Source organism: Somniosus microcephalus, chromosome 4 (genome assembly GCF_052327205.1).
Source record: "Somniosus microcephalus isolate GS21.2 chromosome 4, FLI_Smic_1.0, whole genome shotgun sequence".
In the NCBI taxonomy this organism is placed as follows: Eukaryota; Metazoa; Chordata; class Chondrichthyes; order Squaliformes; family Somniosidae; genus Somniosus; species Somniosus microcephalus.
In genome coordinates, this window is record NC_140990.1 from 94743313 (window position 1) to 94770492 (window position 27180).

Sequence of the window (27180 nt, forward strand, 5' to 3'; positions counted from 1 at the left end):
TCCATCTTTAATCCAAAGAAGGGCGTTCTGGTGATGACTGCGCAACGGCTACAAAGATGGTCCCTTTTTCTAGGGGTGCACCAATATGAAATCGAGTATAAGGGCACGAAACCGCATGGAAACGCTGATGGGCTATCACGCCTGCCACTGCCTACTGCGAAGGAAGCACCAGCAGTGGATCCTGTCGAAATATTTCATTCAACTATAATTGAATGCTTGCCAGTAACTAACGCTGGTATAGAGAAGGAGACCCGAAATGACCCGACACTGTCTCGGGTATATGATTTGACGGTGAAGGGATGGCCAGCACATGGCGACTCACTGTTGCCAGCATTCTCATCCAGAAGAGAACAGCTGTCAGTATGCCAGGGGACCTTGATGTGTGGATCCCGAGTGGTAATTCCACCCAAGTTAAGGGAGAGAGTGCTCAATGAGCTTCACGAAGGTCATCTGGGAGGGGTGAAAATGAAAAGCCTTGCTAGGGCTTATGTGTGGTGGCCGGGGATCGATCAGCAAATCGAGGACCTGACAAAGAGCTGCTCAGGATGCCAGAAGGTCCAAAATGCACCACCACATGCCCCTCTACACCCATGGGAGTGGCCCTCATCTCCATGGCAACGGGTGCATATTGATTTTGCTGGTCCATTCATGAACTCAATGTTTTTAATAGCCGTGGATGCGCACTCGAAATGGCCTGAGGTGATCAAAATGTCCTCCACCACCACGGAGAAAACTGTTGCAGTCCTACGGACCATTTTTGCCAGGAACGGCTTGCCAGAGCAGATTTGCTCTGATAACGGACCACAATTTGTGTACGAAGAGTTTCGAAGATTTATGAAAAGGAATGGGGTAAGGCATTACACATCCGCCCTGTATCATCCAGCCACAAATGGATTGGCTGAGAGGTTCGTACAAACCTTTAAAAAAGCAGTAATGGCCATGTGCGATGACGACATTCCACTGCAGCATAAGGTGGACAATTTCCTGTTAGCCTACAGAAATGCAACACATGCAGTTACCAACCAGACCCCGGTCATGATGTTCTTTAACCGAAGGTTGAGATCTCGTCTGGATTTGCACAGACCAAATGTACGAAGAGATGTTGAGAGTAAGCAATTCCAGCACATCAATGAGAAGCCGACAAGGAGCTTCAATGTACGGCAACCAGTCTTGGCCCGCGACTACCGAACAGAGAAATGGCAACCAGGAACGATATGCACACGGCAGGGGCCACTAATGTACACAGTGGACGTTGGGGAGAGCATCGTGAGACGCCATGCTGACCAGATCCTAGAGTCACAGGAACGAGTCAACCCCATGCCTCGCCCATACATACCTGGTGATGAACCCGACGTACAGGTAGCATCTACCCCAGAAACAGTAGCATCGGAAGCTGATGAACCAACTGACGACAGGGGGCCAGAATCGCCTCCGCACCAAGAGCAAGACACTCGGGAAAGGCGCTATCCAGAAAGGATCAGGAAGCCTCCCCAAAGACTGAATTTATAAATAGACTATTTTCAGCTAATGTTGCATGTTAAAAGTGTTAATTGTAATTAGTTTGATATTTAATTGTTAAATGAGTGTTATGGTACTGTTAGCCTAAAAGGGGAGGAATTGTAATGTATGTACCTTTAAGGGGGGGAACTACTTTCTACAGCTCATGTATACTGTAGTACTGGCAGTGACCACACCTGTATATAACGCTGAGTAGTAATCTGTTATTTCAGTTGCAGTTTGAACCACGTTGAGTAAACACCTGTTGTACCGTTCTCTGCAGTCCTTTTCTTATTATTACACGGACGTAACAAATGCGAGACAGAGAGTGCGAGACAGAGAGAGAGTGCGAGACAGAGAGAATGCGAGACAGAGAGAGAGTGTGAGACTGAGAGAGAGTGCGAGACTGAGAGAGAGTGCGAGACAGAGAGAGAGAGTGCGAGACAGAGAGAGAGAGTGCGAGAGAGAGTGCGAGACAGAGAGGGAGAGTGCGAGACAGAGAGAGAGTGCGAGACAGAGAGAGAGTGTGAGACAGAGAGAGAGTGTGAGACAGAGAGAGAGTGCGAGACAGAGAGAGTGAGAGTGCAAGACAGAGAGAGAGTGCGAGACAGAGAGAGAGTGCGAGGCAGAGAGAGTGTGTGAGACAGAAAGAGTGCGAGGCTGAGAGAGTGCGAGACAGAGAGTGAGAGTGCGAGACAGAGAGTGAGAGAGTGCGAGACAGAGGGAGAGAGTGCAAGACAGCGAGAGTGAGAGTGCGAGACAGAGAATGAGAGAGTGCGAGACAGAGAGTGCGAGACAGCGAGAGTGAGAGTGCGAGACAGACAGAGAGTGCGAGACAGAGAGAGTGCGAGACAGAGAGTGAGAGTGCAAGACAGAGAGAGTACGAGACAGAGAGAGTGTGAGACAGAGAGTGCGAGACAGAGGGAGAGAGTGCAAGACAGAGAGAGTACGAGACAGAGAGAGTGCAAGACAGAGGGAGAGAGTGCAAGACAGAGAGAGTACGAGACAGAGAGAGTGCGAGACAGAGGGAGAGTGTGCGAGACAGAGAGAGTGTGAGGCAGTGAGAGTGAGAGAGTGTGAGAGAGTGCGAGACTGAGTGAGATAGAGAGAGATTGCGAGACAGAGGGAGAGAGTGTGAGACAGAGTGAGAGAGAGTGCAAGACAGAGAGAGTGAGAGAGAGTGTGAGACAGAGCGTGTGTGTGAGACAGAGAGAGTGAGACAGAGAGAGAGAGTGAGACAGAGAGTTTGAGACAGAGAGAGTCAGACAGAGAGAGAGTGCGACAGAGTGCAAGACAGAGAGTGAGACAGAGAGTGTGAGACAGAGAGTGCGAGACAGAGAGTGAGACAGAGCGTGTGAGACAGAGAGAGAGAGCGAGACAGAGAGTGTGAGACAGAGAGTGTGAGACAGAGGGAGAGAGTGCGAGACAGAGAGAGAGTGCGAGACAGAGGGAGAGAGTGCGTGTGAGATGTCACTGAACGGCTGCAGGGCATTCTGAAGGGGGAGGGTGAACAGGCAGAGGTCGTGGTTCACATTGGGACCAACGACATAGGTAAGAAGAGGGGTGAGGTCCTGCAGCAAGAATTTAGGGAGCTAGGTAGCAGATTAAAGAGTAGGACCTCAAAGGTTGTAATCTCTGGATTACTCCCGGTGCCACGTGCTAGTGAGTATAGGAATAGGAGGATAGAGCAGATGAATGCGTGGCTAATGAGTTGGTGCAAGAGGGAGGGCTTTAGTTTCCTGGATCACTGGGCCTGCTTCTGGGGAAGGTGGGACTTGTACAAGTCGGACGGGTTGCACCTGAACCAGAGCGGGACAAATATCCTTGCGGGAAGGTTTGCTAGCACTGTTCGGGGAGGTTTAAACTAAAATGGCAGGGGGTTGGGAACCTGAGCAGGGAGACAGAGGAAAGGAAAACGGGGATAAAAGCAAAAGATAGGAAGGAGAAAAACAAAAGTGGCAGTCAGAGAAATCAACGGTTTAAATCAAACGTGGCCACAGTAAATAATAATTCTAATAGGTCTAAGAGCGTTAAAAAAACAAGCCTGAAGGCTTTGTGTCTTAATGCGAGGAGCATTTGTAATAAGGTGGATGAATTGACTGCGCAAATAGAGGTAAACGAATATGATTTGGTTGGGATTACGGAAACATGGATCAAGGATGGCTAAGACTGGGAACTCAACATCCAGGGGTATTCAATATTCAGGAAAGATAGGCAAAAAGGAAAGGGAGGTGGGGTAGCATTACTGGTTAAAGAAGGGATTAATACAATTGTAATGAAGGATATTAGCTCTGATAATGTGGAATCTGTATGGGTAGAATTAAGAAATACTAAGGGGAAAAAACATTAGTGGGAGTGGTATATAGACCTCCAAACAGTAAGGCGGAGGTTGGGGATGGCATTAAAAGGGAAATTAAAGAAGCGTGCAATAAGGGCACAGCAGTCATCATGGGTGACTTTAATCTACATATAGATTGGGCCAACCAAATTAGTAACAATACTGTGGAGGAGGAATTCCTGGAGTGTTTACAGGATGGTTTCCTGGACCAATATGTTGAGGAACCAACCAGAGATCAGGCCATCTTAGACTGGGTATTATGTAACGAGAAAGGATTAATTAGCAATCTTGTTGTACGAGGCCCCTTGGGTCGGAGCGATCATAATATGATCGAATTCTTCATTAAGATGGAGAATGAAATAGTTGACTCAGAGACAAGGGTCCTCAATTTAAATAAAGGAAACTACGATGGTCTGAGGAGCGAGTTGGGTAGGATTGATTGGGGAATGGCACTCAAAGGGTTGACGGTGGATAGGCAATGGCAAACATTCAAAGACCGAATGGATGAGCTACAGAATTTGTTCATCCCAGTTTGGCATAAAAATAAAACAAAAAAGGTGACTCAATCGTGGCTAACAAGGGAAATTAGGGATAGCATAAGATCCAAGGAGAGGACCTATAAATTGGCTAGAAAAAGCAATAATCTTGAGGATTGGGAGCAGTTTAGGAGTCAACAAAGGAGGACAAAGGGATTAATTAAGAAAGGGAAAATAGAATATGAGAGTAAGCTAGCTTGGAACATAAAAACTGACTGTAAAAGCTTTTATAGATATGTGAAGAGAAAAAGATTGGTGAAGTCAAGCGTAGGTCCCTTACAGTCAGAATCAGGGGAATTTATAATGGGAAACAAGGAAATGGCAGACCAACTAAATACATACTTTGATTCTGTCTTCACAAAGGAGGACACAAATAACCTCCCAGAGATGCCGTGGAACATAGGGTCTAATGAGAGGGAGGAACTGAAAGAAATCAGTATTTGTAGGGAAATGGTGTTAGGAAAATTGACGGGACTGAAGGCCGATCAATCCCCAGGGCCTGATGGTCTACATCCTAGGGTACTTAAGGAAGTGGCCCTAGAGATAGTAGATGCATTGCTGATCATCTTCCAGAACTCGATAGACTCTGGAACAGTACCCATGGATTGGAGGGTAGCTAATGTTACCCCACTATTCAAAAAAGGTGGTAGAGAAAAAGCAGGGAATTATAGACCGGTAAGCCTGACATCGGTAGTGGGGAAAATGCTAGAGTCTATTATAAAAGATGTAATAGCAGAGCACTTGGAAAGCAGTGACAGGATCGGACAAAGTCAACATGGATTTACAAAAGGTAAATCATGCTTGACTAATCTACTGGAATTTTTTGAGGATGTAACTGGTAAAATAGATAAGGGAGAACCAGTGGATGTGGTGTATTTGGACTTTCAGAAGGCTTTCGATAAGGTCCCACATAAGAGATTAGCGTGCAAAATTAAGGCACATGGGATCGGAGGCAAGGTATTGACTTGGATAGAGAACTGGTTGGCGGACAGAAAGCAAAGAGTTGGAATAAACGGGTCGTTTTCCGAGTGGCAGGCAGTGACTAGTGGGGTACCGCAAGGATCGGTCCTAGGACCCCAGCTGTTCACAATATATATTAATGATCTGGACGAGGGAATTGGATGTAATATCTCCAAATTTGCAGACGACACAAAGCTGGGTGGGAGGGTAAGCTGTGAGGAGGATGTCGTGAAACTCCAGTACGATTTGGACAGGTTGGGTGATTGGGCAGAAACATGGCAAATGCACTATAATGTGGATAAATGTGAGGTTATCCACTTTGGTGGCAAAAACAGGAAGGCAGATTATTATTTGAATGGCAATAGATTGGGAGAAGGGGAAGTGCAAAGAGACCTGGGTGTTATTGTGCACCAGTCGCTGAAGGTAAGCATGCAGGTGCAGCAGGTGGTTAAGAAGGCAAATGGTATGTTGGCCTTTGTAGCAAGAGGGTTCGAGTACAGGAACAAGGATGTCTTGCTGCAGTTGTACAGGGCCTTGGTGAGACTGCACCTTGAGTATTGTGTGCAGTTTTGGTCACCTTACCTGAGGAAGGACGTTCTTGCCATGGAGGGAGTGCAGCGAAGATTCACCAGGCTGATACCTGGGATGGCAGGAATGACGTACGAGGAGAGATTGTGTCGATTGGGCTTATACTCACCGGAGTTTAGAAGATTGAGAGGGGATCTCATCGAAACCTATAAAATTCTGTCAGGTCTGGACAGACTAGATGCAGAAAGGATGTTTCTGATGGCCGGGGAGTCCAGAACCAGGGGTCATAGTCTAAGGATAAGGGGCAAGCCATTTAGGACTGAAATGAGGAGGAATTTCTTCACCCAGAGAGTGATGAACCTGTGGAATTCTCTGCCACAGACGGCGGTGGAGGCCAGTTCATTAAATATATTCAAGAAAGAGTTGGATATATTTCTTGAGGCTAAAGGGATCAAGGGATATGGGGAGAAGGCAGGGACAGGGTACTGAATTTGGATGATCAGCCATGATCTCATTGAATGGCGGAGCAGGCTCGAAGGGCCGAATGGCCTACTCCTGCTCCTATCTTCTATGTTTCTATGAGACAGAGAGAGTGCGAGACAGAGGGAGAGAGTGCAAGACAGAGAGAGAGTGTGCAAGACAGACAGAGCGAGACAGAGAGTGCGAGACCGACAGTGAGGGAGAGAGAGTACGAGACAGAGAGAGTGCGAGACAGAGAGAGACAGTGCGAGACAGAGAGAGTCTGGCTGGCGAGGTTGAAACAGAAATGCATTTCCTCCTAAAATGCGAAAAATTCAACACATCAAGAAACATATTATTCAACAAGCTAAGCCAAACAACCCCAGATTTCAAGGAATTGGATGATCTGTCAAAATTGAGATTAGTCCTAGGAGAAGGAGACAGACCATACCTTGGGGCCAAATATGTAACAACATGTCACAACCTGAGGACTGTTTAAAATTAAGACTGTTTAAAATTAATATTGAACGTACCAAATGAAGTACAAAGACTGTTTAAAATTAATATTGTTTAAAAGTAATATTGTATGTACCCAACAAATGTCAAATCGATTGACACCTACAGAATGTTGGAAAACTGTACCTTTTTGCTATGTAAGCTTTGGCAATATGGTTCTCTGTAAACTTTCATGCCAATAAAGCATTTTAATTGGAAATTGGAATTGGAGTGCGAGACAGAGAGAGAGTGTGAGAGAGAGAGAGAGTGCGAGACAGGGAGAGTGAGAGTGCGAGACAGAGAGAGAGAGAGAGAGAGAGTGCGAGACAGAGAGAGAGAGAGTGCGAGACAGAGAGAGAGTCCGAGACAGAGCGAGTGCGAGACAGTGAGAGTGCGAGACAGAGAGAGTGAGAGTGCGAGACAGAGTGTGAGACAGAGAGTGAGAGTGCGAGACAGAGAGAGAGTGCGAGGCAGAGAGAGAGAGAGTGTGAGACAGAGAGAGTGCGAGACAGACAGAGAGCGAGACAGAGAGTGCGAGACACAGTGAGACAGAGAGAGAGTGCGAGACAGAGAGAAAGAGTGCGAGACAGAGAGAGAGAGTGCGAGACAGAGAGAGAGAATGCGAGACAGAGTGTGCGAGACAGAGAGAGTGAGAGAGTGCGAGACACAGAGAGAGTGCGAGACAGAGAGAGTGAGAGAGTGCGAGACAGAGAGAGAGTGCGAGACAGAGTGAGTGCGAGACAGAGAGTGAGAGAGTGTGAGACAGAGAGAGTGCGAGACAGAGTGTGAGACAGAGTGCGAGACAGAGAGAGTGAGTGAGTGTGTGAGACAGAGAGTGCGAGACAGAGAGTGAGAGAGTGAGACAGAGAGAGTGCGAGACAGAGTGTGAGACAGAGAGAGAGTGCAAGACAGAGAGAGAGAGAGTGTGAGACAGAGAGAGTGTGTGAGACAGAGAGTGCAAGACAGAGAAAGTGCGAGACAGAGTGTGAGACAGAGTGCGAGACAGAGAGAGTGAGTGAGAGTGTGAGACAGAGAGTGCGAGACAGAGTGAGAGAGTGAGACAGAGAGAGAGAGTGCGAGACAGAGTGTGAGACAGAGAGAGAGTGCGAGACAGAGAGAGTGAGAGAGTGCAAGACAGAGAGAGAGAGTGTGAGACAGAGAGTGTGTGAGACAGAGAGTGCAAGACAGAGAAAGTGCGAGACAGAGTGTGAGACAGAGAGAGTGCGAGACAGAGAGAGCGTGCGAGACAGAGGGAGAGAGTGCAAGACCGAGAGTGAGAGAGTGCGAGACAGAGAGTGAGATTGCGAGACAGAGAGAGAGTGCGCGACAGAGAGTGCAAGACAGACAGACAGACAGTGAGACAGAGTGCGAGACAGAGAGAGTGCGAGACAGAGAGAGAGTGCAAGACAGAGTGCGAGATAGAGAGTACGAGACAGAGAGAGTGCGAGACAGACAGTGAGACAGAGCGAGAGTGCGAGACAGAGCGAGCGTGCGAGACAGAGAGAGTGCGAGCCAGAGAGAGTGAGAGAGTGCGAGCCAGAGAGAGAGCGCGAGACAGAGAAAATGCGAGACAGCGAGAGCGCGAGACAGAGACAGAGCGAGAGACAGAGACAGAGTGTGAGACAGAGAGAGCAAGACAGAGTGCGAGCGCGAGACAGAGCGAAAGCGCGAGACACAGAGACCCCAAGCACAGAGCATTGCACAGTGCTTGGAGTCTATCATTTCCAGCGTGGAAGTGGTGGGCAGATACTTTAGCGCACATGTGGACCCAACCTTGATGCAGCGTCTGATGGCCGATGTCTCAGTTTCCATTGCCGCACAAGCAGAAGCCACCCAACGTCTGAGTGTTGCAGTGGCTCAGCTTGGATTTTTACATTTGTTCCTAAGATGTGGGTGTCACTGGTAAGGCCAGCATTTATTGCCCATCCCTAGTTGCCCCTTGAGAAGGTGGTGGTGAGCCGCCTTCTTGAACCGCTGCAGTCCGTGTGGTGAAGGTACTCCCACAGTGCTGTTAGGTAGGGAGTTCCAGGATTTTGAGCCAGCGACGATGAAGGATCGGTCGATATATTTCTAAGTCAGGATGGTGTGTGATTTGGAGGGGAACTTGGAGATGGCGGTGTTCCCATGCGCCTGCTGCCCTTGTCCTTCTAGGTGGAAGAGGTCGCGGGTTTGGGAGGTGCTGCCGAAGAAGCCTTGGCGAGTTGCTGCAGTGCATCTTGTAGATGGTACACACTGCAGCCACGGTGCGCCGGTGGTGGAGGGAGTGAATGTTTAACGTGGTGGATGGGGTGCCAATCAAGCGGGCTGCTTTGTCCTGGATGGTGTCGAGTTTCTTGAGTGTTGTTGGAGCTGCACTCATCCAGGCAAGTGGAGAGTATTCCATCACACTCCTGACTTGTGCCTTGTAGATGGTGGAAAGGCTTTGGGGAGTTGGGAGGTGAGACACTCGCCGCAGAATTCCCAGCCTCTGACCTGCTCTTGTTGCCACAGTATTTATGTGGCTGGTCCAGTTAAGTTTCTGGTCAATGATGACCCCCAGCATGTTGATGGTGGGGGATTCGGCGATGGTAATCCAGTTGAATGTCAAGGGGAGGTGGTTAGACTCTCTCTTGTTGGAGGTGGTCATTTCCTGGCACTTGTGTGGCGCGAATGTTACCTACCACTTATCAGCCCAAGCCTGAATGTCATCCAGGTCTTGTTGCATGTGGGCACGGACTGCTTCATTATCTGAGGTGTTGTGAATGGTGCTGAACACTGTGCAGTCATCAGCGAACATCCCCATTTCTGACCCTATGATGGAGGGAAGGTCATTGGTGAAGCAGCTGAAGATGGCCTAGGATACTGCCCTGAGGAACTCCTGCAGCGATGTCCTGGGGCTGTGATGATTGACCTCTAACAACCACAGTCATCTTCCTTTGTGCTAGGTATGGCTCCAGCCAGTGTGTTGCCACGGAAACACAGACTGCTGCCATCATTGCTGCGGATACCAGGGTGTGACAGTTGTCCAGCAATCTGTCCTCCAACAGATTACATGGGTTGCTGAGGTGCCGCCCGAGGGAGTGGCAGCAGCTCCGTGGAGCACAAACCTGCAGTCGTCTCTCAAGGTGACTGCATTCGTCCTCCCACCAGTGCCACTCCGCCAGCCCAGACTGCTGCCGCCAATGCCGTGGTGGTGCAGTCTACAGCCGGGCCTTCTAGGTGTGGAGCTGCTCAAGGCCATCCTGCAAGGCCATCTGCAGTCTCCCCCCACCCCCCCCCCCAACCACCACTGAAAGTCAGCAGCCTTCCACCAGCCATGCTGCAGCCACTGGGGTAGCACTGCGTAGGAGCACCAGCGTTGGAGCCAGCGTTGAGGTCGAAAGTAGCAGTGCTGGCGTCAAATCAGCGTTGCAGTGGTGGCGTCCGATTGCAAGGAGGGTCTGATCCCTGACCCCGGGATGTGTCCAAACCCCCACCCCGGGGATTTTTAACGGGCTGCGCGGCCCATTCCAAATTCCACGCATGCGCAGTTTTTTCATTTACAAGCCGGCTCACCAGCTGCGCGGAGCCTCCAGAATGCTGCGCAGCTTAAAGGGAACATTGAGTGCAGTCACTGTTGTTACGAAGCATACAGTTTGCACACAGCAAGATCCCACAAACAGCAATGAAATGGGTGACCTAGTTAATTTGTTGTTGTTGGTGTTGGTTTGAGGGATAAATATTGGCCCCAGGATACCGGGGAGAACTCCGCGGCTCTTCTTCCAACAGCGGTTGTGGGATCTTGAGCATCCAACCGAGAGGGCAGACGGTCTAACGTCTCACCCGAAAGACGGCAGCTCTGACAGCGCAGCACTCGGCCAGTACTGGCGCCTGAAGTGTCGGCCCTGGATATTGGGCTCGAGTCTCTGGAGTGGGGACTCAAACCCACAGCCTTCTGACACAGAGGAGAGTGAGACCCACTGAGGCAAGCCGATCAGATTGATAAACTGAATCACTATTGTAACAACAAAACTAGAGTGTCTGATGTACTGAACGCATTATATTTGCTCCTTCAGAAAAGTATATAACCCATTGTATGGATGGGTTATACACTGAGCAGGGGAGCACTGCCATCTCTGTACGTAACACTCAGAACACTTTGGTCACCAGTGTCTCACTGACCACGCCCAGAGTCTGTGTGTGAAGGGAAGACAACAGGTCTTTGTATTCATACAAGAAGCTACAGAGAGAGGCAGCGCAAGAGGCAACGGAATGGAGGGAGAGACAGGGACAGAGGGTGACAGACAGAGAGACAACTAGGGAGAGGCAAAGAGAAACAGACAGAGAGATAAACTGAGAGAGTGAATAGAGACAAAAAAATGATAAACGCAGAGAAAGACAAACATAGACACGGGGCAGCGTACAGATATCTCCCTGAGGGAGAGGGACTGAAAGACACCAGTGCACAGATATCTCTCTGAGGGAGAGGGACTGAGAGACACCAGTCAGTGTACAGATATCTCCCTGAGGGAGAGGGGACTGAGAGACACAAGTCAGTGTACAGATATCTCCCTGAGGGAGAGGGACTGAGAGACACCAGTCAGTGTACAGATATCTCCCTGAGGGAGAGGGACTGAGAGACACCAGTCAGTGTACAGATATCTCGCTGAGGGAGAGGGACTGAGAGACACCAGTCAGTGTACAGATATCTCCCTGAGGGAGAGGGACTGAGAGACACCAGTCAGTGTACAGATATCTCCCTGAGGGAGAAGGGACTGAGAGACACCAGTCAGTGTACAGATATCTCCCTGAGGGAGAGGGGACTGAGAGACACCAGTCAGTGTACCGATATCTCCCTGAGGGAGAGGGACTGAGAGACACCAGTCAGTGTACAGATATCTCCCTGAGGGAGAGGGGACTGAGAGACACCAGTCAGTGTACAGATATCTCCCTGAGGGAGAGGGACTGAGAGACACCAGTCGATATATTGATATCTCCCTGAGGGAGAGGGACTGAGAGACACCAGTCAGTGTACAGATGTCTCCCTGAGGGAGAGGGACTGAGAGACACCAGTCAGTGTACAGATATCTCCCTGAGGGAGAGGGACTGAGAGACACCAGTGTACAGATATCTCCCTGAGGGAGAGGGACTGAGAGACACCAGTCAGTGTACAGATATCTCCCTGAGGGAGAGGGACTGAGAGACACCAGTCAGTGTACAGATATCTCCCTGAGGGAGAGGGACAGAGAGACACCAGTGTACAGATATCTCCCTGAGAGAGAAGGACTGAGAGACACCAGTGTACAGATATCTCCCTGAGAGAGAAGGACTGAGAGACACCAGTCAGTGTACAGATATCTCCCTGAGGGAGAGGGACTGAGAGACACCAGTCAGTGTACAGATATCTCCCTGAGGGAGAGGGACTGAGAGACACCAGTGTACAGATATCTCCCTGAGAGAGAAGGACTGAGAGACACCAGTTGGTGTACAGATATCTCCCTGAGGGAGAGGGACTGAGAGACACCAGTCAGTGTGCAGATATCTCTCTGAGGGAGAGGGGACTGAGAGACACCAGGCAGTGTACAGATATCTCCCTGAGGGAGAGGGGACTGAGAGACACCAGTCAGTGTACAGATATCTCCCTGAGGGAGGCGGGACTGAGAGACACCAGTCAGTGTACAGATATCTCCCTGAGGGAGAGGGACTGAGAGACACTAGTCAGTGTACAGATATCTCCCTGAGGGAGAGGGACTGAGAGACACCAGTCAGTGTACAGATATCTCCCTGAGGGAGAGGGACTGAGAGACACCAGTCAGTGTGCAGATATTTCCCCGAGGGAGAAAGACTGAGAGACACCAATCAGTGTACAGATACCTCCCTGAGGGAAAGGGAACTCTCTGAGAGACACCAGTCAATTTGTACACAGCAAGAGCCCACAAACAGTAAATTAGATTAATGAACACGTAATCTGTTATTTGGTAGTGTTGGTTAAGAGAGAAGTGTTACTCCCAGGGACCGCAAAGCACTGGAGAGGTACCACCAACGCTGCCTCCGCAAGATCCTGCAAATCCATTGGTAGGATAGGCGCACCAACGTCAATGTTCTCGCGCAGGCCAACATCCCCAGCATCGAAGCTTTGATCACGCTCAATCAGCTCCGATGGATGGGTCACATTGTCCGCATGCCCGATACGGGACTCCCAAACAAGCGCTCTACTCGGAGCTCCGACACGGCAAGAGAGCCCCAGGTGGGCAGAGGAAACGCTTCAAGGACACCCTCAAAGCCTCCTTGAAAAAGTGCAACATCCCCACCGACACCTGGGAATCCCTGGCCCAAGACCGCACAAAGTGGAGGAGAAGCATCCGGGAAGGCGCCGAACACCTCGAGTCTCTTCGCCGGGAGCAAGCGGAAGCCAAGCGCAGGCAGCGCAAGGAGCGCACGTCAACCCAGGCACCCCACCCACCGGCCCCTTCAACCACCGTCTGCCCCACCTGTGACAGAGACTGTAGGTCCCGCATTGGACTCATCAGTCACCTGCGAACTCATTTTTAATGTGGAAGCGTCATCCTCGGTCCGAGGGACTGCCTAAGAAGATCCCCAGGGTACCGGGGGGAACTCCCCCTGCTCTTCTTCCAGGTGGATGTTAAAGATCCCACAGGGCCACTACTGGAAAAGGCATCCGGGGCCTCGGTTTAACGCTTCATCTGAAAGGCGGCACCTCCACCAGTGCAGCACTCCCTCTGTACTGGCACCGGGAGTGTTGGCCTGGATTATGGGGCTCGAGTCTCTGGAGTGAGGGATCGAGACCGCGACCTTCTGACTCTGAGAGGGGAGAGTGAAACTCACTGAGCCAAAAGACAGTTGAAAAACACTGCATAGTGACCAGAGACCCAGAAGGATTGTTGGAGAGGAGGCCAATGATGGAGAGAGACGGATTGGAAGGAAGATGAGGGGATCAACACAAGTTTACAGTGGATTGTTATTTTAAGCACCATTAACAAATGTTACCCAAGGAGAGACACGCACACAGACAATGAACAACAAGTGGTTTCCCCACGGTGGCAGCACTGACAGGCTCCTGGGCCCAGTCTAACTACCCAACAGTGGGGCCCCGGACCCCAGTCTCACTCTTTCACCAACTCAGGACGTCCCAAAGCGCTTTACAACCAATGAAGTACTTTTTGAAGTGTAGTCATTGTTGTAATGTTGGAAAAGCGGCAGCCAATTTGCACACAGCAAGCTCCCACAAACAGCAATGTGATAATGGCCAGATCATCTGTTTTAGTGATGTTGGTTGAGGGATAAATATTGACCCCAGGACACTGAGAAGAACTCCCCTGCTCTTCTTCAAAATAGTGCTATGGGATCTTTTACATCCACCTGAGAGAGCAGACAGGGCCTGGGTTTAACGTCTCATTCGAAAGACAGCCCCTCCGACAGTGCAGCACTCCCTCAGCACTGCACTAGAGTGTCAGCCTAGATTTTTGTGCTCAAGTCTCTGGAGTGGGACTCGAACAGAGGGCCCCAGTCTCATTCCCTGACAGAGGGGCCCCAGTCTCGCTCCCCAACAGGGGCGCCGAGAGCTGTCAGGGAATATCAGTGTAATTGGAAGAAAGTAACAAGGGAGAGAGAGGGAAGGAGGGAGGGAGAGACAGACAGGGCAAGAGAGGTATGGTGAGAGGAGAGAGGGAGGGCAGGAGAGCAGGGGGAAGGGGAGAAGGAGGGAGCATGAGGGAGAGTAGGAGAGAGGGAGGAAGGGAAAGAGGGGTGGAGAGGTTGTGAAAGACAGAAAGAGAGAAGTGGAAGTGGAAGAGAGAAAGCAAACGAAATAGAGCAAGAGAGACAGTTAGTAAGGGAGACACACACGTGCAGGTACATAACACACAGGTACACAACGCACACACAGGTACACAACACACACACAGGTACACAACACACACAGGTACACAACGCACACACAGGTACACAACGCACACACAGGTACACAACACACACAGGTACACAACACACACAGGTACACAACGCACACACAGGTACACAACGCACACACAGGTACACAACACACACACAGGTACACAACACACACAGGTATACAACACACTCATACACACACAGGTACATAACACAGATGGATCGCACAGAAACAGCCAGACTCACAGAGAGAGGGGTGAAGGGACTGAGTGGCTGCATTAGACAGAGCCTGGCAGCAGCAAGACAGTGAGAACGGAGGGAGGGGGGAACCAAAGAGAGATGCGGGAAGATAAATCACCGAGACACACACATAAGGATAGAGACAGGGAGAGACAGAATGAGGCAGAGAGAATCAGAATGAGACAGAGAGAAACAGAATGAGGTAGAGAGAGAGGGAGAGTGATACAAATATTAAAAAGGAGGAAAAGGTATGAATGAAAGATGGAGAGAGTCAGAGTTCAGTGCTGTCTCCACACTCTGTATAATCTCTCTCAATCCTGTACCTTATTGCACAGCCGCGAAAAATCCTAATCCTTTGGATCAGTGTCTCCCCTGGAATAGCCGCCGGCTCCTGGGTGTTGTGACTTTTGAATCCCGTCCCAATTGATTGAAAACGATTCCTTGTTGATTGAGGAGGGGACGAGGCTGACACTGTCAAGCACTGAGCTCATTGTGAGCATGGAGCAGCTGGTTGGGAGCAATAGGGAGGGGCTCCAGCCTCTCTCAGTGATGCAGCCTACCGCAGCGGCAGCAGCCATTTGAGCCTGGCAAAGGTCGCATTATCAAATCAATAAATGGGAATATTCCCCAGAGATGCAATGGATGAGAAGCCTTCCTCTCCGTCCCCATCAACCTTGCAGGCTCCGTGCCGGGGCTCTGCCCCTGGAACATTCTCTTTATTGATCAGTCAAGTCGGATCTTTTTGTCGATCATCTCCAGCCCTTTCGGGGTGGTTGTTGGCTTCTCGCCAGGGGTACCTGAGAGATGGGGGGGGAGAGAGAAAGAAGGACAGACAGAGAGTGATAGACAGAGAGAGAGAGGCAGAGAGATAGACAGAGAGAGATAGAGAGAGACAGAAAGAGGCAGGCACAGGCAGATACAACAACAACTTGTATTTATATAGCGCCTTTAACGTAGTAAAACGTCCCAAGGTGCTGCACAGGAGTATTTTAAGACAAATAATTTGACACCGATCCACAGAAGGATAAATTAAGGCAGGTGACCAAAAACTTGGTCAAAGAGGTAGGTTTTAAGGAGCGTCTTAAAGGAGGAGAGGTAGCAAGGCGGAGAGGTTTAGGCAGGGAATTCCAGAGCTTAAGGCCGAGGCAACAGAAGGCACGGCCACCAAAGGTTGAGCGATTATAATCAGGGATCCTCAAGAGGGCAGAATTAGAGGAGCGCAGATATCTTGGGGGGTTGTGCGGCTGAAAAAGATTACAGAGATAGGAAGGGGTGAGGCCATGGAGGGATTTGAAAACAAGGATGAGAATTTTGAAATCAAAGCGCTGCTTAACCGGGAGCCAATGTAGGTCAGCGAGCACAGGGGTGATGGGCGAACGGGACTTGGTGCGAGTTAGGACACGGGCAGCCCAGTTTTGGATGACCTCAAGTTTAGGTAGTGTGGAATGTGGGAGGCCGGCCAGGAGTGCGTTGGAATAGTCAAGTCTAGAGGTAACAAAGGCATGGATGAGGGTTTCAGCAGCGGATGAGCTGAGGCAGGGGCGGAGACGGGCAATGTTACAGAGGTGGAAGTAGGCGGTCTTTGTTATGCTGCGGACGTGTGGCCGGAAGCTCATTTCAGGGTCAGATATGACACCAAGGTTGCGAACACTGTGATTCAGCCTCAGACAGATGTTAGGGAGAGGGATGGAGTCAGTGGCTAGGAAACAGAGTTTGTGGCGGGGACCGAAAACAATGGCTTCAGTTTTCCCAATATTTAATTGGAAATTTTTTTGCTCATCCAGAACTGGATATCGGACAAACAGTCTGACAATTTAGAGACCATGGAGGGGTTGAGATAAGAGGTAGTGAGGTAGAACTGGGTGTCATCAGCGTACATGTGGAAACTGACGCTGTGTTTTCGGATGATGTCGCCAAGGGGCAGCATGTAGATGAGAAATAGGAAGGAGCCAAGGATAGATCCTTGGGGGATACCAGAGGTAACGATGTGGGAGCGGGAAGAGAAGCCGTTGCAGGTGATTCTCTGGCTACGATTAGATAGATAAGAATGGAACCAGGCGAGTGCAGTCACACCCAGCTGGACGACGGTGGAGAGGCGTTGGAGGAGGATGGAGTGGTCAACCGTGTCAAAGGCTGCAGACAAGTCAAGAAGGACGAGGAGGGATAGTTTACCTTTGTCACAGTCACAACGGATGTCATTTGTGACTTGGATGAGAGCCGTTTCGGTACTGTGGCAAGGGCGGAAAGCTGATTGGAGGGATTCAAACATGGAATTGCGGGAAAGACGGGCACGGATTTGAGAGGTGACAACACGTTCAAGGACTTTGGAGAGGAAAGGGAGGTTGGAGATGGGGTGGTAGTTTGCAAGAACGGAGGGATCAAGATTTGGTTTTTGGAGGAGAGGGGTGATGACGGCAGATTTGAGGGAGAGGGGGACAGTACCTGAGGAGAGAGAAACGTTAACAATATCAGCTAACATGGGAGCCAGAAAAGGAAGTTAGGTGGTCATCAGTTTGGTGGGAATAGGATCGAGGGAGCAGGAGGTGGGTCTCATAGACAAGAAGAGCGCAGAGAGGTCATGAAGGGAGATCGGAGAGAAACTGGAGAAAGATGGAGACAGAGAGAGAGGGACAGACAGACCGTCAGAGAGATATACAGACAGACAGACTGAAATAGAGAGAGACAGACAGGGAGAGAGAGAGAGAGAAAGAGGCAGAGACAAGCAGACCGAGACAGAGAGACAGACAGAAAGAGAGGTACAGACAGACACAGAGGGAGGGACAGACAGAAATAGAGAGACAGAGAGAAAGAGGCAGAGACAGAGAGAGACAAACAGAGAAACAGACAGAGAGAGAAAGAGGCAGAGACAGACAGACAGAGAGAAAAAGAGCGACAGGCAGAGACAGAGAGAGAAAGAGGCAGAGACAGACAGACAGAGAGAAAAAGAGCGACAGGCAGAGACAGAGAAAGGGAAACAGAAAGAGAGAAAGGGAAACTCAGAGAGAGATGACAGAGAGGGAAACAGTGATAGAGACAGAAAGAGAGGCAGTCTGGAGGGTCGCACAGGCTATGACAGCCCTCTGATACCCAAGTACACACTGAGCATCTGGGCAGTGATCTGGAGCAGGATCCCTGGATGAATTGTCCCCCTCCCTAATATAGGGGGCCATGAGGCCCGATTGTACCTGCCCTGGCCGCCCGGGATCAGCTCACGCGGCACAGACCGGAGGGGATGGAATCTGGGCTCTTCCTGCTCTGTGTGGGGCTCAGTACCAATTGTAGGCCCCCCCCCCGCACTTACCGCCCACCCCCTTGTGGGATCAGCTCACTCAGCACAGGGCTGTTCTATTCTGCAGGTCTCAACTTCCACAACCACATCAGCCTGGCCAACCTACCCAACCGCACAGATCAGGAATCTCACCCAGGGATCCCTCGGCTGAATAGGAGAGCAAAATCCAGGATATACAATGGAGGAGGGCTATCCCAGCATCCATAGCGATAACGAGAGTCCCCTATTAAGTATGGGCCGAGAACCCCACACCCCCCACAACATCGGTGGAAGTGCGACAGAAACTCCTTTTAAAAGGAGAGAGTTCATAGAATCATAGAACGATACAGCACAGAAGGAACCCTTTCTTTGCGCCGACTCTTTGAAAGAGCTACCCAATCAGTCCCACTCACCCCCTTGCTCTTTCCCCATAGCCCTGCAAATTCTTTGCTTTTCAAGTATTTATCCAATTCCCTTTTGAAAATTACTATTGAATCTGCTTCCACCACCCTTTCAGGCAGCGCATTCCAGATCACAAAAGCTCGCTGCATAAAAAAAATTCTCCTCAACACCCCCCTCTGGTTCTTTTGACAATCACCTTTAATCTGTGTGTCCTCTGGTTACCGACACTCCTGCCAGTGGGAACAGTTTCTCCTTATCTGCTCTCTCAAAACCCTTTGTAATTTTAAAAACCTCTATCAAATCTCCCCTTAACCTTCTCTGCTCTAAGGAGAACAACCCCAGCTTCGCTCGTCTCCCCGCGCAACTGAAGTCCCTGGTAGCATTCTGGTAAATCTCCTCTCCACCCTCTCGAAGGCCGTCAGTTTGATCACATTTGAGGAACACATCAGGGCTTTGCTTCGCTTCCGATCCCCGCCTCCGGATATCTGTGGCTGGGTAACCATTGAGCTGTTGTAACCAATTTCATTAGGAACGCAGTCACTTAACGGAATGAGAAAGTACTCAGCATGAGCCATACATTACATCCTAATGCGATTAGCCTGTCTCCCTGTGTGACAAGAGGCGATGGACTGGCTGATTTTATTGCAATCTTCATTTACTGAGTGCCTACCGACAAAATGGAAGTGGCTGAGTCTGATTTTGATTCCCACTTAGTGCAATCTCCTCCCAGTGAAACTGCAAGCTAGGGTCAGCAACGCTTCTTGTCCCACTCCAGGGACTTGAGCACATAAATCTAGGCTGACACTCCAGTGCAGTGCTGAGGGAGCGCTGCGCTGTTGGAGGTGCCGTCTTTCGGATGAGACGTTAAACCGAGTCTGCTGGTGGATGTAAAGGATCCCACGGCACTATTTCGAAGAGAAGTAGGGGAGTTACCCCCCGGTGTCCTGGCCAATATTTACCCCTCAATCAACTTAACTAAAACAGTTTATCTGGTCATTATCGCATCGCTGTTTGTGGGAGCTTGCTGTGCGCAAATCGGCTGTCGCGTTTCCCACAATACAACAGTGACACCACTTCAAAAGGTACTTCATTGGCTGTAAAGCACTTTGAGACGTTCGGTGGTCGTGAAAGGCGCTATATAAATGCAAGTCTTTCTGTCTTTCTTGTATTCATTCTCGGGATGTGGGTGTTGCCTGCAAGGTCCTTGGCATTTATTACCCGTCCCTGGTTGCCCCCTTGAGAAGGTGGTGGTGAGCCTTCTTCTTGAACAGCAGCAGTCCGTGTGGTGAAGGTGCTGTTGCGGAGGGAATTCCAGGATTTTGACCTAGCAATGATGAAGGAACGGCAATATAGCAACAACAACTTGTATTTATATCGCGCCTTTAATGTAGTAAAACGTCCCAAGGCGCTTCACAGGAATGTCATGACACTGAGCCACTATTAGGAGATATTAGGGCAGGTGACCAAAAGCTTGGTCAAAGAGATAGGTTTTAAGGAACGTCTTGAAGGCGGAAAGAGAGGTAGAGAGAAGGAGAGGCGTAGGGAGGTATATGTCCAAGTCAGGATGGTGCGTGTGACTTGGAGGGGAACTTGGAAGTGATGGCGTTCCCATGCACCTGCTGCCCTTGTTCTTCTAGGTGGTAGAGGTTGTGGGTTTTGGAGGTGCTGTCGAAGAAGCCTTGGCGAGTTGCTGCAGTGCATCTTGTAGATGGTACTCACTGCAGCCATGGTATGCCGGTGGTGGAGGGAGTGGATGCTTAAGGTGGTGGATGGGCTGCCGATCAAGCAGACTGCAATGTCCTGGATGGTGTCAAGCTTCTTGAGTATAGTTGGAGCTGCACTCATCCAGGCAAGTGGAGCGTATTCCATCACACTCCTGACTTGTGCCTTGTAGGTGGTGGAAAGGCTTTGGGGAGTCAGGAGGAGAGTGCACGTGTTCGCTTGGCTCTTCGCTCTCTGAGTCAGAAGGTCGTGGGTTCCAGTCCCACTCCAGAGACTTGAGCCCCTATAATCTAGGCTGACACTCCCAGTGCCAGTAGTGAGGGAGTGCTGCACTGTTGGAGATGCCGTCCTTTAGATGAAACATTGAACCAAGGGCCCCGTCTGCCCTCTCAGGTAAAATATTAAACGGCCACTAGTGGAAGAAGAGTACAGGGAATTCTCCCTGGAGTCATGAGGCCAATAATCCTCCCTCAAACCAATATCACCAAAAAAAAAGTTGACCTGGTCTTTCCTGTGCTATTTGTGGGTAATGCTCTGCAGCAATTGGCTGCTGCGTTTGCCTACAGGGAGTGCACTTTAAACAGAAATTTGTTGGCTGTCAAGCACTGTGGGACATCCTGATAAGGTGCTATATAAATGAGGGTTCCCCAAAAGGTCAGAGAAAGCAATGCAAAATTACCATTTAGAGGGATATGTTCGTTGGCCCCAAACCCAAGGGGCAACAACCGACTGGGAAGAGCTTCAGCGCAAATGAAACATTCTGCCGGAGGCTGTGTCATTCAGTATGGTTCAGGGTCATTGGCTTGTGCACAATGGGAGTGAATGGGAAGGGGTTGGTTCCTTTGGGATAGTGTACAATGGGAGTGAATGGGAAGGGGTTGGGTCCATTAGGATTGTGTACAGTGGGAGTGATTGGGAACGGTTTGGGTCCATTGCGGTTCTGTACAATGGGAGTGAATAGGAAGGGGTTGGGTCCATTTGGACTGTGTACAATGGGAGTGAATGGGAAGGGGTTGGTTCCTTTGGGATAGTGTACAATGGGAGTGAATGGGAAGGGGTTGGGTCCATTGGGATTGTGAACAGTGGGAGTGATTGGGAACGGTTTGGGTCCATTGCAGTTCTGTACAATGGGAGTGAATAGGAAGGGGTTGGGACTATTGGGATTGTGTACAATGGGAGTGAATGGGAAGGGGTTGGTTCCTTTGGGATAGTGTACAATGGGAGTGAATGGGAAGGGGTTGGGTCCATTGGGATTGTGCACAATGCTAGTGAATGGGAAGGGGTTGGGTCCACTGGGATTGTGCATAATGGGAATGAATGGGAAGGTGTTGGGTTCTTTGGGATTGTGTACAGTGGGAGTGAATGGGAAGGGGTTGGGTCCATTGGGATTGTGAACAATGGGAGTGCATGGGAAGGGGTTGGGTCCATTGGGATTGTGTACAATGGGAGTGAATGGGAAGGAGTTGAGTCCATTGAGATTGTGTACAATGGGAGTGAATGGGAAGGGGTTGGGTCCATTGGGATTGTGTGCAATGGGAGTGAATGGGAAGGGGTTGGGTCAATTGGGATTGTGTACAATGGGAGTGAATGGGAAGGGGTTGGGTCCATTGGGATTGTGTACAATGGGAGTGAATGGGAAGGGGTTTGGTCCATTAGGATTGGGTACAATGGGAGTGAATGGGAAGGGGTTGGATCTATTGGGATTCTGTACAATGGGAGTGAATAGGAAGGGGTTTGGTCCATTAGGATTGGGTACAATGGGAGTGAATGGGAAGGGGTTTGGTGCATTAGGATTGGGTACAATGGGAGTGAATGGGAAGGGGTTGGGTCCATTGGGATTGTGTACAATGGGAGTGAATGGGAAGGGGTCGGGTCCATTGGGATTGTGTACAATGGGAGTGAATGGGAAGGGGTTGGGTCCATTGGGATTGTGTACAATGGGAGTGAATGGGAAGGGGTTGGGTCCATTGGGATTGTGTACAATGGGAGTGATTGGGAAGGGGTTGAGTCCATTGGGATTGTGTACAATGGGTGTGAATGGGAAGGGGTTGGATCCAATGGGATTGTGTACAATGGGAGTGAATGGGATGGGGTTGGGTCCATTGAGATTGTGTACAATGGGAGTGAATGGGAAGGGGTTGATCTATTGGGATTCTGTACAATGGGAGTGAATGGGAAGGGGTTTGGTCCATTAGGATTGGGCACAATGGGAGTGAATGGGAAGGGGTTGAGCCCATTGGGATTGTGTACAATGGGAGTGAATGGGAAGGGGTCGGGTCCATTGGGTTTGTGTACAATGGGAGTGAATGGGAAGGTGTTGGGTCCATTGGGATTGTGTATAATGGGAGTGATTGGGAAGGGGTTGAGTCCATTGGGATTGTGTACAATGGGTGTGAATGGGAAGGGGTTGGATCCAATGGGATTGTGTACAATGGGAGTGAATGGGAAGGGGTTGGGTCCATTGGGATTGTGTACAATGGGAGTGGATGTGGAAGGGGTTGGGTCCATTGGGATTTTGAACAATGGGAATGAATGGGAAGGGGTTGGGTCCATTGGGATTGTGTACAATGGGAGTGAATGGGAAGGGGTTGGACCTATTGGGATTCTGTACAATGGGAGTGAATGGGAAGGGGTTGGGTCCATTGGGATTGTTTACAATGGGAGTGAATGGGAAGGGGTTGGGTCCATTGGGATTGTTTACAATGGGAGTGAATGGGAAGGGGTTGGGTCCATTGGGATTGTGTACAATGGGAGTGAATGGGAAGGGGTTGAGTACATTGGAATTGTGTACAATGGGAGTGAATGGGAAGGGGTTTGGTCCATTGGGATTGTGTACATTGGGAGTGAATGGGAAGGGGTTTGGTCCATTGGGATTGTGTACAATGGGAGTGAATGGGAAGGGGTTGAGTCCATTGGAATTGTGTACAATGGGAGTGAATGGGAAGGGTTTTGGTCCATTGGGATTGTGTACAATGGGAGTGAATGGGCAGGGGTTGGGTCCATTGGGATTGTGTACAATGGGAGTGAATGGGAAGGGGTTGGGTCCATTGGGATTGTGTACAATGGGAGTGAATGGGAAGGGGTTGAGTCCTTTGGGATTCTGTACAATGGGAGTGAATGGGAAGGGGTTGGGTCCATTGGGATTGTGTACAATGAGACTGCATGGGAAGGGGTTGAGTCCATTGGGATTGTGTACAATGGGAGTGAATGGGAAGGGGTTGGGTCCATTGGGATTGTGTACAATGGGAGTGAATGGGAAGGGGTTGAGTCCATTGGGATTGCGTACAATGGGAGTGAATGGGAAGGGGTTGTGTGTATTGGGATTCTGTACAATGGGAGTGAATGGGAAGGGTTGGGTCCATTGGGATTGTGTACAATAGGAGTGAATGGGAAGGGGTTGGGTCCATTGGGATTGTGTACAATGGGAGTGAATGGGAAGGGGTTGGGTGTATTGGGTTTGCGTACAATGGGAGTGAATGGGAAGGGGTTGAGTTCATTGAGATTGTGTACAATGGGAGTGAATGGGAAGGGGTTGGGTCCATTAGGATTGAGGACAATGGGAGTGAAAGGGAAGCAGTTGAGTCCAATGGGATTGTGTACAATGGGATTGAATGGGAAGGGGTTTGGTCCATTAGGATTGTGTACAATGGGAGTGAATGGGAAGGGGTTGGGTCCATTAGGATTGTGTACAATGGGTGTGAATGGGAAGGGGTTGGATCTATTGGGATTCTGTACAATGGGAGTGAATGGGAAGGGGTTTGGTCCATTTGGATTGGGTACAATGGGAGTGAATGGGAAGGGGTTGGGTCTATTGGGATTCTGTACAATGGGAGTGAATGGGAAGGGGTTGGGTCGATTGGGATTGTGTACAATGGGAGTGAATGGGAAGGGGTTGGGTCCATTGGAATTGTGTACAATGGGAGTGAATGGGAAGGGGTTGGGTCCATTGGGATTGTGTCCAATGGGAGTGATGCCCTATCAATTGCTACAAAAGACTGGAAGTTGAGAAAGTAACAGACAGGCTTTTATTACCAAAGAACAGAGCATGCCTCTTGTGGTTGCCTGGTATCCAAAAGGGCCGGGGGCTGCCGAGCCGCCACCTTTATATCCAGCCATCAGGGTGGAGCCAGGGGCGGAGTCAGCTGAGGCATGCACAGACAAGTACAACAATATGCAAGAGGGAACAACAGTACTAACAGTGAACAACAGTACTAACAACAGTGGTGAACAACAATACTAACAACAGTTGTTTACCACATTCACCCCTTGTTTAGAATTGAGTCCGGCGGGGTGAAGTGCACTAAAAATTCGTGTACTGAAGTCTATCAGGAGGCCTTGTAAGCCGTCCTGAGCGTCGCAGCAGCGGCGGTGATGGTGCAGCATCCAACGTTGAACCCGGTGTCTCGTTCAGAGGAGGTGTAGCAGGTGGCGGACCCTAGGGCTGCTGCATGCCATCTACAGGGGTCAGAGCGCGGGTAATGGGAGGTAGCGATGGTGGTCTCTCAGAGGCACCCGAAGGTGCGAGGTCTCGTGCGGGGACTGTGTCCTGGGGGTAGGCAGGAGTAGCGGTGGGTGGCGAAGAGGGTGTTTCAGGAGCACCCGCAGGTGCGAGGTCTCGAATGGAGACTGTGTCCTCCCGCCCGTCCAGGTACACCACGTAAGCATACTGCGGGTTGGCATGGAGGAGGCTCACCCTCTCGACCAGGGGGTCCGCCTTATGGGTCCTCACGTGCTTCCGCAGTAGGACGGGTCCTGGAGAAGTCAGCCATGTTGGTAGCGAAATCCCCGACGTGGACTTCCTGGGGAAGGAGAACATTCTCTCGTGAGGAGTGGCATTGGTGGGTGTACAGAGCAGCGACCGAATGGAATGGAGCGCCGCAGGGAGGACCTCCTGCCAGCGGGAGGTCGGAAGGCCCTTAGATTTTAAGTTTAAAAGGACTGCCTTCCAGGCTGTCGCATTCTCCCTTTCCACCTGGCCGTTACCCCGGAGGTTGTAGCTGGTGGTCCTGCTTGTAGCAATGCCTCTCGCGAGCAGGTACTGCCGAAGTTCGTCGCTCATAAAAGATGAGCCCCTGTCGCTATGGATATAGCTAGGGAAACCGAACAATGCGAAGTGGTCATTCAGACATTTAATGACCGTGGTACTGGTCATGTCTGAGCAAGGGATGGCAAACGTGAAACGGGAGTACTCATCAATTATGTTGAGGAAGTACACATTGCGGTCAGAGGAGGGGATTGTGTACAATGGGAGTGAATGGGATGGGGTTGGGTCCATTGAGATTGTGTACAATGGGAGTGAATGGGAAGGGGTTGATCTATTGGGATTCTGTACAATGGGAGTGAATGGGAAGGGGTTTGGTCCATTAGGATTGGGCACAATGGGAGTGAATGGGAAGGGGTTGAGCCCATTGGGATTGTGTACAATGGGAGTGAATGGGAAGGGGTTGGGTCCATTGGGATTGTGTACAATGGGAGTGAATGGGAAGGGGTTGGGTCCATTGGGATTGTGTACAATGGGAGTGAATGGGAAGGGGTTTGGTCCATTAGGATTGGGTACAATGGGAGTGAATGGGAAGGGGTTGGATCTATTGGGATTCTGTACAATGGGAGTGAATGGGAAGGGGTTTGGTCCATTGGGATTGGGTACAATGGGAGTGAATGGGAAGGGGTTGGGTCCATTGGGATTGTGTACAATGGGAGTGAATGGGAAGGGGTTGGGTCCATTGGGATTCTGTACAATGGGAGTGAATGGGAAGGGGTTGAGTCCATTGGGATTGTGTACAATGGGAGTGAATGGGAAGGGGTTGGGTCCATTGGGATTGTGTACAATGGGAGTGAATGGGAAGGGGTTGAGTCCATTGGGATTGTGTACAATGGGAGTGAATGGGAAGGGATTGGGTCCATTGGGATTGTGTACAATGGGAGTGAATGAGATGGGGTTGGGTCCATTGGGATTGTGTCAGGGCGAGGCTGGATCTGGACCCAAGTGCAGAGACGAGGCTTGAGGCAGGTATAAAGTTCAAACAAAGTACTTTTCTTAATAAACACAAAGATACAATTACACTTTAGGAGCTCTGACAAGCAACCACTTGGCACAAAGGCTTGTCAAGACTGAGCACAGAGAAGAGGAAAAACAGAACTAATATACTACAAATCACAGGTGAAACTCATAAGCCCAATAACAGTCAATTAGGGATTTAACACAGGGGTAACCACTCATGAAGGTGCTACCTAGGGGTTACTAGGAGAACTAACCGGCACCCTCACAGATTGTGTACAATGGGAGTGAATGGGAAGGAGTTGGGTCCATTGGGATTGTGTACAATGGGAGTGAATGGGAAGGGGTTGAGTCCATTGGGATTGTGTACAATGGGAGCGAATGGGAAGGAGTTGGGTCCATTGGGATTGTGTACAATGGGAGTGAATGGGAAGGGGTTGGGTCCATTGGGATTGTGTACAATGGGAATGAATGGGAAGGGGTTGGGTCCATTGGGATTGTGTACAATGGGAGTGAATGTGAAGGAGTTGGGTCCATTGGGATTGTGTACAATGGGAGTGAATGGGAAGGGGTTGAGTCCATTGGGATTGTGTACAATGGGAGTGAATGGGAAGGGGTTGGGTCCATTGGGATTGTGTACAATAGGAGTGAATGGGAAGGGGTTGGGTCTTATGTGATTCTTTGTTGTCACTGGGAAATACAGCAGCTCAATTTGTGCACAGTAAGAACACACACACAGCAATGACATGAATAACCCAGTTAATCTGTTTGCTTTGGTTGATTGAGAGAGGAAATTTGGCCCAGGCCACCAGGGAGAACTCCCCTGCTCTTCTTCTAATAGTGGCGGTGGGATCTTTAACACCCACCT

At 50.0% G+C, this 27180-nt stretch overlaps 2 protein-coding genes across 3 annotated transcripts in view; both read right to left on the reverse strand.

Moving 5' to 3' along the window:
- Positions 1-15426, reverse strand: part of LOC147119530 (tubulin polymerization-promoting protein family member 3-like) — a 52643-nt gene extending 37217 nt beyond the window's left edge. Inside the window, exon 1 of the mRNA XM_085985094.1 lies at positions 15246-15426. The gene's annotated coding sequence lies outside the window, so the exon portion shown is untranslated. The remainder of the gene's footprint in view (positions 1-15245) is intronic.
- Positions 1-27180, reverse strand: part of LOC147119527 (uncharacterized) — a 401105-nt gene that overhangs the window by 156674 nt on the left and 217251 nt on the right. The gene's annotated exons all lie outside the window — the stretch shown is intronic.